This window comes from Dipteris shenzhenensis, chromosome 26, assembly GCF_047967505.1.
Source record: "Dipteris shenzhenensis isolate YYH24624 ecotype China chromosome 26, Dip_SZ_1.0, whole genome shotgun sequence".
In the NCBI taxonomy this organism is placed as follows: Eukaryota; Viridiplantae; Streptophyta; class Polypodiopsida; order Gleicheniales; family Dipteridaceae; genus Dipteris; species Dipteris shenzhenensis.
The window spans coordinates 41,791,023-41,804,132 of record NC_141621.1 but is presented as its reverse complement, the minus strand read 5'-3'; the positions used below and the strand labels follow the sequence as shown (position 1 = coordinate 41,804,132).

General features: G+C 43.9%; 1 pseudogene; it reads left to right on the top strand.

The window, feature by feature from the left end:
* The first annotated feature begins 11,367 nt into the window (after positions 1 to 11,367).
* LOC147885093 (putative aquaporin PIP2-8) lies at positions 11,368 to 12,865 on the top strand (annotated as a pseudogene).
* Positions 12,866 to 13,110: the final 245 nt, after the last annotated feature.

The window sequence follows — 13,110 nt, the reverse complement described above, 5'->3', positions numbered from 1 at the left end:
ATCACTCTCAAAGTATTGGCCCACTTTGTTGACTGGCACCCTTGGAAGGTCTTGAGCTTGATTGGGAGATTCAACATTCTCATGATTAGTGGAGTTGGGTGTCACTATTTGCCCATTCATCCAATCACAAAGGTCTCTCCAAAGGGTTGGGTTGCCTTGGAGCAATGTTGCAATAGGAATCTTCACCTCTATGGGGAAAAATGAGGCTAAGATATTAATGTCTCATGGCCCCATGTTTGGCTCCAATCCGATTGATTGTGACTCCTCAAGGCCGTAAAAGGACCTATCATCATCTCTTTTAAGTATTTTAGGATGGGGTATTATTCAAATACCACTGCATTAGGTTGGATCCCTCTATTGAAGGTCATTTTCAAGGCTTTTGAGGCTTGAGTGGTTATCTCGTGTCTTGGATGAATTGTATTAAGTGACTCTTGCTAGCCTTGAGCCTCTGCTTAAATTTCTCCTGGCACTTGCTAACAATTTATGCGCCTCAATGAGACATTGTTTCTCCACCCATGGGTTGGGATATTCACCATGACCATTAGGTGGTGTGGCTTGGACATGGGATGAGGCCCTTATTGTTCCCTCATTTGTCTCATGCAGGTGTTTGTTACTACTACCATTTTAGCAAGTACCACAAGTGGAAGATGATGTTGGTAGGGAGGCCGTGTCTTCATTCGACCCATCTTGGATGATGACCTTATTGTGTCCCTTCCCAATATTATTTGCACCCTTGGTGCTTACTTGTGCTAATTTAGTTGCCTCCCTAGGTTGTGATATGATAGCTTTATCCCTTTTGGCTTGTTTGTGAATCTCTTTATTAAGGGATTTAGCTTGCAACCTTGTGATTACATTCAAGGATACTATGAAACTTGGCCTCTCCCAATGCTTAACAAGTTAAGGCTTGTGGAGTTAGATGAACACCTCATCAAGAATTCCTTAAAAAGATGGTTCACAACACACCCAGTGCACAATGGTGGTGGTGTATTAGATGCTGGTGCATATTTTATTGGCCGATTAGATTGCCCCTTATATTGACACTCATTGGCTAGGTGTGGCCTCTGACAAATATGGCTTTGAATGGGTTGTCTTGGTCAAGTTGTTCCTGTTCACATTGTTTGAGAAATCAGTACCGTTTGGTAGACTGGAATGTATTGGTCATCTTGTATCATGTAGTGACTTATAATGCTAGACGGCTTTGCATTGTCACCATATTGGGTATGGTTGTTTCCACTAAAGGTATGGTTGTTTCCACTAAAGGTACGTTCGGGGTCTCACTAGGTGGGATTCATAGCAAACAGATGATCATACAGCTTAGTATCCCCTAGCCCTATGAGGAAGCATGGCAAAAGCTACACATCACTCATCTAGGATCCTATCATGGGGTTCACATCACAAGTTTAGATCTTTAATGTGGTGATATAGTCTCTTAAGGACTCAATCTCCTTTTGCTTCACCTCATAAAGCTGGTAAATTGGGCTCCATGTGGGACCACTGGGGACAAACCCCACAATGAAGGATTTACACAATGTGTCCCAATTTATTTTCTCCTCAGGGTTTAATGATCAGAACCATTGTCTAGCCTTGCCATCAAGACTCAAGCCAAAAGCATTGAACTTGTATAGATCCCCGATATCACCAAAGGTCTCACAGATTTGTTCAAATCTCTCAACATGGGAGACTATGTCTCCTTCTCCTACAAACTTGGTCATTAGCTTGGAGATTGTTACAAGATTTCTCCTTGAGGAGTTGGTATCCCCTCCTGGAAAATCTAGAGGTGGTGTTGTAGCTCCCCTTCCTAGCTCTTGCACTAGGATTCTCATAGCTTTGTCTATAAGGACTTTTTGTGAAACAGGAAGAGGTTGTGGAATGGTGGGACCAATCTTGTACATTGGTGGTCGTGATGAAGGGTCCCATGGATTTGATGGCACAAGGTTGGGATGAGAGGGTCCAGGCCCACAAGGCATTTGCTTTGTGACTTGGTTTGGGTGGGCTTAATTTGTTGGACTAGGGGTCCTTTACAGAGTGGTATGTTCCCTATAGGCATAGGCCTATAAATCACAGTTGGGTAGGGAATATTTACCATGTTTTATTGTTAAGGAGAAATCATAGGGGCTTTTGAGGTGGAGGGTCTTAATTGCACATGGGCCTTCGAGGTTACTTCTATTCCCCCTTTGTTCTAGCATTTTCACCCTTGTGAGAATCTAGGACCAAATCCATCCCCATAGGGCTGTCTGTCATCAAAGAATTGGTATGATGGAGGTTGATGCTAGTAGGTACCGTGGGACTTTGGTTTCCTGAGTATTGATTGTGATGTCAATGGTTGGGCCGGCATTTGAGGCTCTATCACTACTGTAGTCTTCCCAGCAATGGGTTTAGCAATTCTACTCAATTTTCCAATCCAAACTTTCCCATGATATTGGAAAAGCTTTCCCTCAATCACCCCTTAATCTAGCTACTGCTACTGTAGATGGGATAGGAGAGTGGAGATCATTGGGGATGGAATCCATAGCCATCAAGGCTCTTACATTAGAGGGTTCCCCCATGTCTCCATTCTAACTCATGGACTCTTTGGAGCTAGATTATTCACCTGGCGGTGCTTCTTGCTGACCCTGAGGATGCCAAGCTAGGTATGGAGGTCAACAAGATGGTTTTAAGGCACTATCTTTAGGCTCAGGGTGAGCCTATAGGACTCTTCCTAATCTCAAGATCATGTATTCATTGGCACAATTGAGGCCCCAATTCTAGTTTGAGTCTTCCTCGATGTGGGATCAAGGGGCAGCAATTCCTTGTGGCTTCCCTGTGCTGCCATACGATAGGGTCAAGGGACAACATCCTAGTGGGGTGCAAGGGCAGTGCCCTAGCGATTTTTTTGCAAAATGGGCTTTATTTCAATGCAATCTGCATGCAAATTTCATCATTTCTTGATGGTCAGGGTCCCAATTTTTAGATGATACACTACACTTATATCCCTACTTTTTCCTTTAAAGAAAATAAAAAACAAAATAAAGAGCTAACCCCCTAAGTAGAGGGTTAAGGGGCTATAGCAATGTACGGAGGAATATGACTATAGCACCAGACAATGAGGGTTCACCCATGTCTCTGTCCTGACTCATGGACTCTTCTGAGCTAGATAATTCACCTGGCAGTGGTTCTTGCTAACCCTGAGGATGCCAAGCTAGGTATGGAGTCAACAACATGGTTTTGAGGCACTATCCTCAAGCTCAAGGTGAGCCTATAGGACTCTTCCTGATCTCAAGATCATGTATTCATTGGCACAGTTGACGCCCCAATTCTGCCTCAATGTGGGGTCAAGGGTCATCAACTCTTTGTGGCTTCCCTGTGTCGTAATACGATAGGGTCTAGGGACAACATCCCAGTGGGGTGCAAGGGCAATGCCCTAATGATTGTCTTGCAAAATGGGCTTTATTTCAATGCAATCTGCATGCAAATTTCATCATTTCTTGATGCTCGGGGTCCCAATTTTTAGAGGATAGAGTACACTTATATCCCTACTTTTTCATTTTTTTAAATAAAAATTAAAAAAACAAATAAAGAGCTTACCCCCTAGGTAGAGGCTTAAGGGGCTATAGCAATGTATGGAGGGATATGACTATAGCACCAGACAAAGGGATACATCTATAGCATTGGATGGAGGGATAGGCTATAGCACCGGGTCAGCCTTCCTATCAGACCATAAATTTGATAGGTAGGTTAGGTGGCTAACATGTGTAAGCCAGTGGGGATAGGGCGCTATAGCACCAAGCTGGGGGGATAGAGCTATAGCACCAATGGGGGGATAGCATTACAACACTGACCCAGGTTGATAGGGCTACAGCACCGACCTAGGGGGATAGAAACTCATAATTTTATCGATTGATTTTTGATGATTTTAAAGGTTTGTTCATCTTTTCTTGTGATAGGGGGATGCTAAACTATCTAGTCTACCTACTCAATGCCAAAAACAACAAAAAAGAACAACATTTGAATGGAAAATGGGATGTTTGAAAAAAGTGAGAGTTTCTCCTTCCAAAACCCCTTCAAAAATCACTTCAAGCACTCTTCAAGCATCACAATTGTGTGTTTTTGTTGGAGTTTGCTATCATAGACACCTTAGCAATCCTCTAAACTATCTTCCTATCAATTCAAAAGACTAAAAAACATCAACAACAAGCTCTAAATGATCCAAAGTTCTCTCCACTAGAAAATGATAGCTTCTTCTTTTCCCTTCCAAAACTCACACTTCTCCACTCATGCTTCTAGACTACAATTCCACTATTAATGTTTCTAGTTAAGCTTGAAGCAATGAGCAATGGGCCCACAATGGGTCGATGATGAGAGAAAGTAAGTGCAATGCAAAAGCATACCTTGAACTCCCCAATATAGTAGCACCAAAGATTTGTAGTCTCGATGGTGACTCACGTGTCATGGAGATCTTGAAGGAATACCCATGGAGCCTCCACTCGAAGCTACTAAAACAGAAATCCACCCCTCAACTTTCAGGATTTCAGTGCGATGCTTTTGGAGGAGGAGATGCATCAAAAGATGAAGACTGGAGAAGATTTGGCTTTCTGGACCGGATCAAAGAAAGGTAAGGGTAAGGACTCTAGTAACCCATCTTCTTCTAATGATAAAAAGAGAAAGAAGAAGATCAAGTGCTTCTATTGCAACAAGACAGGGCACAAGCAGAATGAGTGCCGAAAGAAGATTGCAGATGAGAAGAGCAGAGTAAAGAAAGAGTCTAGCAATAGTGCACAAGCAGTACTAGTAGAGCTGTTCGTTGCAATTGAGGAGATTTGCATGGAGGCAGTTCATGTACTTGCGGATGAAACCGTGGATCATTGACAGTGGTGCATCATGCCACATGACCAGTCGAAAGGATTGGTATACCTCTCTACAGCCGGTAGGGAATGACATCCTGGTAGCAGTCGGCAATGATGCAAAATGTCTAGCAAAAGGAAAAGGTATGATTGCTCTCAAGTCAAATGGAGTTGTAAAACAGTTGTCTGATGTTCTTTATGTGCCAGATATCAAGAGGAACTTCTTGTCTATTTCTACAATCACGGATCGGACCTCAAAGTTCACTTCAATAAGAATGGCACACAAATTTTGAATCTTCAAGGGAAGGTCGTTGGTAAAGTTACACGGCACAACAACATTTATGAACTCTCAGCTTTCAGTGCTTGAGCAAATGTGAAGATCACTAATCTGTGGCATGAGAGGTTTGGTCATCTAAACCTTAGTTCTTTGAAGGAGATGCATAAAAGTGGAATGATTGCAGATCTACCAGAAATTTCAGATCTGCCCAATGTATGTGAAGCTTGCATGATGGGCAAGCAGCATCGACATCCCTTTCCTAAAGAGGCCAGCAGGGCAAAGGCTCCTCTAGAGCTCGTTCACACGGACCTCTGTAGAAAGATGGAGACGGAAGCTTTGGGTGGTTCCTACTACTTCATGATGCTGATCGACAACTACAATAGAAGGATATGGATAGGCTTTTAGTAGGTTCAAGGAATGGCATGTAATGGTTGAGAAAGAAATGGGGAGGAAGGTGAAGAAGTTGAGATCAAACAGAGTGGAGAGTTCACATCAACTGAATTCGAAAGTTACTGCAAAAGTCACGGAATCAAGAGGCAGAAACCCCTGCCACATACATCACAGCAAAATGGAGTAGCAGAATGCAAGATGCGCGTCATCTACAAAATGGGCCAGAGTATGATGAAAGGGAAAGATTTGCCAAAGACTTTCTGGGCTGAAGCATGTAACACTGCAGTTTACATCCTCAATCATAGCTACACGAAGGCTGTGAACGGGATGACTTCACTGCAAGCCTTTTTTGGTAAGAAACCTTCAGCTGCATATTTCAGAGTTTTTGGATGTGACTATTTTGTGCATGTCCCTGATGCTTCCAGGACCAAATGGGAACCGAAGAGCCAGAAGTATATTTTCTTGGGCTACAATGAAGAGGCGAAGGGTTACCATCTCTATAACCCTATTACCAAGAAGGTAATTGTAAGTCATGATGTGGTCTTCTCAGAACAACCGCATCAATTGGAGGAGGATGCTTCCTTCCCAGACAACCAGGACCATGATATCCATCCAGTACCGCCACCAATAGCAGACCAAACTCCCCCAATGATGCTTGGGAGGATTCAAGACAAAGAAGATGAAGAAGAGCCTGCAGAACCACAACGGCAACGGCCGTTCCCGATGTGGGTAAAGCAGCTTTTGGATGTTAGAGAACCTCTAGCCATTGAGGAGGAACCATCCGGACACCGCCGGTCCAAGAGATTAGAGGAGCAAAGAAGGGCGCAGGAACACTTGGTCAACTATGCTTTGATGATAGAAGTTATTCATGCTGATTAACCCAAGTGTCTTGAAGAGGAATAGGGTGATAATACATGGATGGAGGCTATGCAGTTGAAGTATGGTCCATAATGAAGAACAACACTTGGGACCTTGTAGATCGACCACCAAAATGCAAGGTAATCGGAACCAAGTGGGTGTACAAGACCAAGTACAAGTCTGATAGCACGTTGGATAAGTACAAGGCTCGGCTCATGGCAAAAGGATTGGCACAGGTACATGGTTTTGATTATCAAGATACTTTTGCTCCCACAGCTCGACTAACCACAATTCGCAATGTTTTGGCTTTAGCTGCCTAGGGAAGTTGGCCCGTATTTCAGATGGATGTGAAATCTGCCTTTTTGAACAGAGATCTCAAGGAGGAGGTATACGTGGAACAACCACAAGGTTTTGAGATCCCCAATTCAAAAGGTAAAGTTTGCAAACTAAAGAAGGCACTTTATAGCTGAAAAAGGCCCCACGAGCATGGTACCAATGAATTGATGCCTACTTTTTGCAAAACGCATTCAGGAGGAGCCCATCTGACGCAAATTTGTATATCTTTAGAGAAGGAGGCAGGTGTATGATCGTGGTCCTTTATGTGGACGACCTTGTCATAACAGGGAACCATGAAGAGAAGATCTTGCAGATGAAGCATTTGCTAGGAAGAGAGTTTGAAATGACAGACCTCGGACTGATGCATTTCTGTTTGGGGATTGAAGTTTGGTAGGAGCCAAAACAAATCTTCATTTCATAGCTGAAGTATGCTAGAGAGATACTGAAGGCATTTGGCATGGCTGAGTGCAAGACAGTTGGTACCCCTATGGAGGTTGACACGAAGCTCTCAAACGAGGATTCATCACCAGTGGTGGACGAAGAGAAGTACAGAAGGCTTGTGGGTAGCTTGATTTACCTGCAGCTTGATTTACCTGTGCAACACACGGCCGGACATCAGTTTTGCGACTGGTGTACTAAGCAGGTTTTCCAATAAGCCCCAAGAGAACCATTGGAGGGCAGGGATGTAGGTGCTGAAATACATCAAAGGCACACTTGATTATGGCATCACCTATAGCAAGGGCAACATCTTGACCAGATTCTGTGACTCGGATTGGGCATAAGACAGGAAGTAGGGGAGCATGCCTAGACCAAGCATAGTAGGCCTCTATAACAATGAAGCAACATGCTTGAATTCTTAGAGAGAAAGCCAATTAGCAAGAAATGAAAGGGTGCTAGTTAAGAGAGAATGCCAAAAAAATGCTTCTAGAGCTAATTGAATGGAGGATGACCTACACTAGTATGATGATTGCTCAAAAAATTAGAATATGACTTGCAAATCATAGAGAAATTACTATGAATGCTAGATCTCAAAGTTCAAACTATAGAAAGAACTATAGCAATGTTGAACTGCAGTGAAATGATTTAAAGGATGGATTTGAGACATGGAGAATTTGGTGATTTACCTTTACAAATCCTAGTGCATGTGCCAAGAAACCACAACTATGGTTTTGATCAAAAGGATATGAGTAGAAACATTAGAGATTAAGCTTAGGTAGAAAGAGGCCTTAGAATTGCATTGAGGTCTCACATTAATTTAGCCACCATGGATCATGGTCATTTAAATATTAAGTTTGATAGATGAGTCTTTGTGGGAAGAAGATGGCATGGACTCTCAATATATTCATGGAATCCAATGAGAGTTGTAAAAGACCTCTTGTGTAGATTTAGACATGGATATGCAAGTCAAACAAGACATTAATATGTTGACTCATCAATTGGTGGGGGGACAAAGTAGTGATGAGAAAGAAAATGAGAAATCAAGGAGTTCATATTGAAACTCACATCATACTCATAGAGGTTTTGGCAAGATCATTCTATTCGATCATCAAAGCTTGGAGATCCTTAGTATAGTGATATCTATGAGCATGGATGATTTTTTCCTCTTAGTTTCGTTAATAAGTGAAACTTTTATATTGGAGTCAAAAGTTTGTATGCCCTAATAAAAATAAAGGATACATTCACCAAGATTTGAAACTTTTATAGGAAAATATTTAAAGTTTCGCCAAGATTTTCAACTTTTTCAAATTTCTCAAGAAAATATATAAAATTGCGACTATGTGAGAGAGAAGACATGGAAGACCAAGACATCTTGGAGATGCAACAATGCGAAGCCTCACTTAGGCAGCTAGAACTACATAAAGCAGAGGGAGCTAGAATTCGATCATCTGCTAGATGGTTAGCACAAGGCAATGCCCCTTCGATATTCTTCTTCAGAATAATTAAGGCAGACAAGGCATAAGACAATATTTGCAGAATTCGGGACTCTCAAGGCAATTGGTTCACAGAGCATGATAGGATCGGTCAACACTTTGTTGCTGCTTTAGAGGCCATCTTGGGGGTTGATGAAGAATGGTCAGATGCTAAGCTGGAGGCCCGACAACTCCAGATTGACTGTGTGGACAAGAGAATAGGCGAGGATGACCTGAGGCTGCTAAGCAAGCCCTTTACCCTTGAGGAAGCAGATGCAGTAATCCTCCATATGAAGAGGAATAAGTCCCCTGGACCGGATGGTCTAACTGTGGAGCTCTACTAGGCCCTGTGGGGATGCATTAGAGGTGACTTTGTGAAGATGGCCAACGAGGCTTAGCTTAGGGGGTCACTCTCTCCATATGTCAATAAAGGTCTCATCAGACTAGTTCCCAAGAGGTTCCATGCTGAAAGGTTCAGCCATTGGAGGCCACTTTCACTACTCAATGTGTCCTATAAACTTGTGGCCAAAATGGTTACCACAAGAATTGCGCACCTAGTCCCTCAGGTGGTCTCTAGTCAGTAGTATGGCTTTGTGAAGGGACGACATATTCACGATAATGTCTTGAACGTCATGGCAGCAATGGAACATGCCTGGGTGCAGAAGGAAGAGATTATCCTGCTCAACATCGACTTCGACAAGGCCTATGATCGGGTTGAATGGGGATACATATTAGCAGTGTTGTAGTCAATGGGATTTGGTGATAAATTCCTATGCCTAATAAGGACACAGCTAGCCAACGCCTCTGCTACCATTTCCATTAATGGCTCTGAGGTAGGTTCCTTTGAGCTCAGGAGATCCAAAAGGCAGGGCTGCCCCTTGGCTCCATTGCTGTCTGCTTTAATTACGAAACCTTTGTTAGCCACGTTCAAAAAATTGATAAACAGAGGTGCATTGGACCCAATGAGGCTATCGGGATCGAATGCACCCCTCTTTGCGCAGCTCTTTGCAGATGACTCCAACTCTATTTGCAAGGCCAACTCAAGCTAGTGCTTGGTCTGTTTGAACTCCATTGTGAAGCCTCAGGCTCCAAGATTTAGTGGGATAAATCCCAAGCGATGTACGTGGCAAGGAAAGACCTCGCGGACTGGATGAGAGCTTCAGGACTTAAATGGGTCCCCCGGGGACAGGTCATTCGGCATCTGGGCATTCCTATCGGAGTGGGAATCTCAGTCAGACACCGCTTTATGTGGTGGTGGCCTAAGTTTAAAGCCAAAATTGATGCGTGGGCAAAGACCCCTCTAAGTTTACTAGGTAGATGCACTGTGGTTAAGCACATTCTGGCCCCTGCCTCGTTTTATATACTCTCTATCTGTGCTTTTTTCAAGACCCACATACTCTTGATCAAAAAGAATATGAGGGCTTTCATTTGGAGGAAGACCAAATGGAAATGGATGTCATGGTCGATTCTGTGCTCGCCTAAAATCTTGGGAGGATTCGAGATCCCAGACTTGAGGAGAAGATCTATCTCCTTTCTCATGAAACTATGGCTCCAGTTTCTGGAGTCTAAGGAACCATGGACTAACTCTCCAGAATATTCAATATGCAATGCCAAAGTGACACATTTCAACAACATAGATATGTGGACCAAGGTCTACTCACTGGCCCCATTATGTCTTAAAGGGACTTTTTTTAACACGCTGATAGCAACCTGGAAAGAAGGGCTAGGGTTGCTCTCTTGGAAGGGTCTTCTTGCAGGAACAAAGGACTTTTCTCTGAAGTTGTCTATTTGGTGGCAAGCAGCCTGGCCCGGTAGTGGCATGTTCACAGTAGGCAATGAGAGACTAGCAGGTTGGATTGCAGCGAAAGGGTTAACTACCTAGGAGGATCTCTGGGATTGAATGAAGGTAGCTGGATGCCCCCTTCCCAGTTTGGAGCAGAGTTTTCGTTGGCACAGGATGAAATGGAACTAATCTACAGCATAATGGCTAGGGTCCTTGTTGACTAGCCCTAACCCCCACCCTTCAGAGTGCTCAATACCTGAAGAATGGGTGTGGGGTGTGGATATACCATTGGATAAGCTAACTCCTAAGGCCTTGACAAGCTCCTGGCACACAAGGAGTCCAGGCACATGAAGCTTAACGATTGTTGGCTCAAAGAGGATTTTGAGGCTACGTGGAGTGGTAGATTCAAGTGGCTGTGGAAGTCGATGCCCTTCAGCAAAATTAACTACTTTCTCCGAAGAATCTGTGGAGGCTACCTTCCTATAGGTAGCCATGTGCCATGGCTACACGTGGATGAAAAACCCTCACACACCTCTTTTGGGGGTGCCCTTGGGTCCGTAACCTGTGGGGGTTGATTCGTGGGCACTGTGCCAAGATCCTGGGAATGGAATTTATCTCTAAAGGAGCAGCCGTCTTTGGAGCTGATCTCAGTCGAGACAAGGCCACCCTTTGGAATGTTATTCGCTACACTACTCTACACCGAATTTGGGTTGCTCGATATGACGCATCTGTTAACAGCACAGTGTTCTTCTCACTACCCTGGTGGTTAGTGGCCAGTTGGCCGGAGGAGAGAGTTAGAGCTCATCTCCAAAGCATCTTGGGGGAGATGTCTTTTGTCTGACATTTTTGTAAGGATGTGTTTTCCTGAAGTGATATATAAGCTTACCTCTTTCAATTAAAAAAAAAAAAAAAAGAGAGTGCAAAAGTAAATGTGCTCACACTCCCGAGAGTTAGCGAGAGAGACGGTGCAAATCCCAGCTACAGCACCGCGCAATGGCCATTAGTGAATCGCTGGAGGTAGAATCTAAGATTTCTGGATCCAAAGACTACACTGATCCTCCCCCTGCCGCCTTCTTCGACGTTGCTGAATTAAAGCTCTGGTCGTCCTACCGTGCCCTCGTTGCTATTCATCGCCACCCTCTTGTTCTTGTACATTAGCATCGCCACGGTGATTGGAGCAAGCGCAATGCCTCTGATTGTGGAGGTGTTGGTGTTCTCGGAATAGCCTGGGCGTTCGGGGGAATGATATTCGTTCTGGTTTACTGCACTGCCGGCGTCTCAGGTAAGGCTATCAGAAACTGCCTCCATCTTAAGAGGGACGCTTTCTCGATTTTCTTCTAGTATAGCTTTCGCCACTTTAGCTGAGCACTCGGAATAGATTTTCATGAAGCCAACAGTACTGTGTCTGATGTTTTTGTGCTACTTCTAATTCTGTCTTGTGAAAGTCATCTCGTACTTCGGTCGCAAACTATATTGTTCATGATGAGCAGGTGGACACATCAATCCTGCCGTTACATTCGGCCTTTTTCTGGCAAGCAAGGTCTCTTTACCGCGTGCATTCCTCTACATAATCGCGCAGTGCTTGGGAGCACTATGCGGAGCAGGATTGGTGAGAGGCTTTCAAAAGAGCTACTACGTGAGCAACGGTGGGGGTGCAAACGCTGTTGCAAGCGGGTACTCAAAGGGGACAGGGCTTGCTGAGAGATCATAGGCACGTTCATCCTCGTATACACTGTTTTCTCTGCGACTGGTCCAAAGAGGAACGCTCGCGATTCACATGTTCCTGTAAGAGGATCTCATCTTCGATTCTATGCTTTTTTAATTTAAAAAATCTTCTTCAATATCTCATACCCATGTGATTTCAAGCGTAGAAATTGCCTTACACTTGCGTGATTCTGTAGGCCGTAGGACCAAACGTAATTCTACTTGTAAGATATGATTTTATAAATTAGTCACAGCTTGTGTCAAGCTGCACAATTTGATCTGATAAGAGTGCGTTGCATCAACCAATGTATATACAAAACTGAGTCGAAACAATGATGCACAATAATACAATTTGTGGTCGCTGGAGGTTTCCAGGTTTTGGCTCCTCTTCCAATTGGGTTTGCTGTGTTCATGGTGCATTTGGCGACCATGCCCATAACCGGGACAGGGATCAATCCAGCCCGCAGCTTTGGAGCTGCAGCGATCTTCGGCCATGAGAAGACATGGCATGAGCAGGTATAACGTCGTGTGGCAAGGAAATAGCTGTTCGCTTCCACTAACAAAATCTGTGTCTGTGTGAGAGAAATTAGAAATATAGCTCAAGCTCCTGATCGTCTGGCTGTTGCAGTGGATTTTTTGGCTCGGCCCTTTCATCGGAGCTGCTCTTGCAGCTGGTTACCATCAATTTGTGCTGCGAGCAGGGGCTCTCAAGGCATTTGGATCCTTCCTCAGCGAGTCTACCCTCATGAACAAAAGCACCCCGATTTCCAACGGAAATGCCACTTAGTATTTCGGATCAGTTTGATGAATGTGCACATATTCATCTATATCTAACGTCACCTGTTCTCTCATGTGTTCATGTCCACATGGATTCCTCCTAAATTCTTGAACTTAAAAGTGAAATAAAAAAGGGAAAAACCACATTGCTGTATGAGATTTTCTTCTGACTTGCCAAATATACTTGCGCCATCCAGCAGCCATTCTTGCAACGAATTCGGTATACTTAAGGTCATTCAAGCTTAAAAGGTCGTG